Source organism: Nicotiana attenuata, chromosome 6 (genome assembly GCF_001879085.1).
Source record: "Nicotiana attenuata strain UT chromosome 6, NIATTr2, whole genome shotgun sequence".
NCBI lineage: Eukaryota > Viridiplantae > Streptophyta > Magnoliopsida > Solanales > Solanaceae > Nicotiana > Nicotiana attenuata.
The window spans coordinates 919,498-923,551 of NC_031994.1; the positions used below are offsets into that span (position 1 = coordinate 919,498).

The 4,054-nt window shown below is 32.3% G+C and overlaps 1 long non-coding RNA gene across 1 annotated transcript; it reads right to left on the reverse strand.

Annotated features, from left to right (window-relative positions):
• Positions 377-1,060, reverse strand: LOC109228145. Its single transcript, XR_002068316.1, has 2 exons — positions 845-1,060; positions 377-738 (listed from the first exon to the last, which is right to left on the reverse strand). It is a non-coding gene; the product is annotated as an uncharacterized LOC109228145 (long non-coding RNA).

The following is a 4,054-nucleotide window of genomic DNA, read 5'->3' on the forward strand; positions in this document are numbered from 1 at the left end:
TCAATGGATTGAACTTCCGGAAACATAGAAAAAGTAGGAACATACACAAGTTTACAATACCACATTAACCAAAATCCAAGCTTATCACTATCAAATCTCAGATGAAATAAAACTGAAAGGATATAAATAATGTTGAATAAAAGTTAGAGAAAGCGCAATAAGTACCCATATACTAAAGGATAGCAACCACAACAATAACAACCATCCAATAAAATTTCACTAATGTACGCAGACCTTACCCCTATCACAGAAGAGTAAAGATGTTTCCGGAAGATACTTGGCTCAACAGAAAGACATTAATATCATAAAAAAAAAAAAAAAAAAGAATAGATCCGTAACAACAAAAAACAGAAAAAATAATATCGGAATCGTAAGAGACGGCAAATAAGTTGATTAGATAAGCATAGCATTTAGATAATTAGATTCCAAGTTACTTAATACATTCACTAACATAAAAATTCAGTCTTTACTAGTACATACCAATAAGCAAATTAAGATTCTGAACTATTGTTATATTAGGGTTAAAGCTAGGGATAATCAAAGCGTACTACTAATACTGCACTAGTACCACCTCCTTAGATTCTTCATTGCGACTACGCGTTTGTGTTGTTGTTCAAGGATCCATTTTTTAGAGTGTCTGTCTCCTTCAGCATCATATATGTTCGGATACATATGGCAGCAAATTGGCGGGCAAACCAAAATACCTGAGCTTAAACCGAAATTATCTTCGAATTCGACCTAAAGCATATTCAGCAAAAAATTAAAGAGAGAGTCAGTTAGAAATTACAAGTATTAAAAACAAAAAATATGAAAAAAAAATTACTATTATAATTAGTTTAAGCACCTTTTCCAGCTTCTGTTTATTTTTGCGAGGCTTTTTTAGAGACCGAGGAGCTTTAGCTGCCTCATCCTAGGTATCATAAATAAATTTCAGATTAAAAGAGAAATACACGAAGATCTAAAGGTAAAAACTAAATACTAATTTTAAAAAAAAAAAAACTGTTGATTCTCTGTTTTCTGCTTCTTATCAATGTGAAGATCCTCCTCAGTGATCTGCTTCTCCATCTCCATCGCCGCCGTTCTTCTTGATTGATTAGGGTTAAAAATGTTACAATGACTTATTTGTAATTTGAATTGATAATATAAATATTTGTACCCAATTTTAACTAATTATAAAAGCGTATTTAACGTATTATTTAGGTTATCGGTGGCGTAAATTGCTTACTGATTCTTGAAACCCTTAATGGTAAAAAATAAAATCCGATCCAATTTATAAAAAAAATTAATTAACATGTTAGTTAACCATTTTGAAAGACAAGAAAAAATTATTGGCTGACCAAATTCACTATTCATTTTACGTCAAACAATTGGAGTAACTCCCGATATAACCGTGAAAACAAGACGTGTAAGTGGATCAAGTCATCAAGTTGTCATTGTAATAGGATATACATGTATACACCCTGTAATTTCATGTTAGAATGCGTTTTAAGTGAATCAATATGAGCAAGAGAGTTTAAGAACTTTTACAAAAATAATGATAGGTTAAAAAAAGTGTTAAGGAAGTATCATGAGGGTTGGAGGCTAAAAGAATCAAGGATATTATAACCCGTACTTATGGGGTAAAACTAGGAGTGCTTAATTCTAAAGAGGTCGTGTTTTAACGCATTCGAATCATATAATTTTCGTATGTTAAGTGTTAAAGTGAAATAAGTTGTAAAACAAAGTGTGACAAAACTTATTGCAAGTTACATTCATAATTTTACTATTTGGGTCTAATCTCAATATTTAAGGATGTAACAGGTAGGGGTGTACATGGACCGAGTTGGTTCGGCTTTTATCAAAATCAAACCAAACCAACTATATCGATTTGGATTGGTTCGGTTTTGTCGGGTTTTTGGATTTTCGGGTCTTTTTGTTACATGAATATTATTTCAATCTTACTTTTTAAAAATTATAGATAAAGCTTTGATAAGTGAATATATGTTTAGTAAATATGGAAAAAATTGACAAATATATGATCTATTAAAATATTCTAATGGGAGAATTTTTTTAGTAACACATGATAGTCATTTTCTTACTCGTCTAACAATAATTTTTCGTTAATTTACGCTTTCAAGGTTAATACATGAGAGGATCCCAAATATTTCTACATTTTCTAAAGAAAATTCACTATAAAGTCTTTAACATATAAATAAAATTTATATATTTATATGTCGGTTTGGTTCGAATTTTTTTACTCAATACCAAACCAATTCAAACCAAACCTAGTCGGGTTTTTCAATTGGTTTGGTTTGGTTTTTCGGTTGGTGCGGTTTTTCGATTCGGTTTGAACGCCCCTAGTAACAGGTACGGGTAAAACTATGGGAAACTTACACAAATGTCCCTAATAAATCTCAACTTACCAACCTCTAGCCATTAGTCATAGTCTTACCAAAACGAGCCAACAAAAATTGAAAAACCAAATAATAGGGTTCTTTCTCTCAAAGAATCACATGCAAAAATCACCTTCCATATTTTTAAGCGTGATTAGCAACATTAGATACAAGACGGAAAGGAAATTTATTAGACAGGGTAGCAAATAAGGTGATGAAATACAAAAATCTATACAATATTCCAAAAATCTAAACAAAATAGGAACTTTTTCAATGGGTATAGTTGAAATTCATTGAAATTATATAGATAAGTCAATATACAAAATTTGAGGAAGATTGGAGGTGATTTGGACTGGTTTTGTATCAAAATTCGTAATTAAATCGAGTTCAAAAAAGTCTTCTGCGACACATGTATCAAACATGTATCACGCATGTATCACACACACAGGTATACATGGATATACATGTGATACACAATTGATACAAATATGATATATATGTGATACACAAATGATACACAATGTGATACACATATCATTTTTTTTCATGTTCAGTTTTTACTTCGAATTTTCAATTCAAACCACCTCAAAACTTCACAAATCATCCAAAAACTGAGATTCAAGCTCCTTAAGTTGTGCCCAATCTATTCTAATAATACCCACTCAAAACAAAGCAAAAATTTGATATTTTTTTGCTACAAATAGCTAATTGGCTAATTTGGCTAATATTAGTTATATTTTATCAATTGGCCAATTTTTGTAATGAGCAACTTATAAATGGACATAGCTGGTAATTTCCCTAAAACTAATTGGTTGCATGCAAGCTGGCCCGGCCGGAACATCACGATTACTTAAAAAAAATCTAAGGATATAGTGACTACCCAAGTGTTAGTAGTACTCTTTTGACACTAAAGGAGATGAAATCTTAAAAAATTGGATGCTTCAACAAGAACGATGATAATAGGTGAATTTAACTATAATCACGCCTTAAATAATCACCTTCTTGTATAGTTTTGATGATAAAAGTGATAACAAAATGCTCTTATTAGTGCTTTTCATGATTTGCAGGTGATATATGATCAGGAAAGGCTAGGGAGTATTTTTGGAGTCAAAAATGAAGAAAAAGAGGCCAACTGTGAAATTCCCCAAGGAAACCACGCAAAACAGGCCTGAAGATTCAGAAGACTGGGTTGACCGCGGTTCCACCGCGACCGCGGTAGAACCGCGGTGGAAAATAGCTGCGGATAACTTCAGATTCAGAGAAGACATTTGGCTGTGGTTTAACCGCGACCGCGGTAGAACCGCGGCGGAAGCAGAAAACTTTAGGGACTAAAGTGTAAAACACGGAATTTTTAGACCTAAACCCTATTTTAAATAAAAGACTTCGCCCAAGAGAGGCATGTATTGAATTTTAGAGTATCTTGGCAAGGAAAACAATTGTGAGAGATCACCTTAAACATCTTTCTTCTTTTCTTTGATTTTTATTGCTAGTTATGATGAATTCTATCTTAGTTTGTTTTTCCATAGCCATGAGTAGCTAAATCCTTTGTCTAAGGCTTTGATGGAACCTATTGGGGGATGAACATCTTGTTTATGTGAATACAAATTGCTAGTTTCAATCTCTATTTGTTCACTTTGTGCTTGTTGTAGTTAATTGACAGGATCCTCAATTAGCTGTGCCTA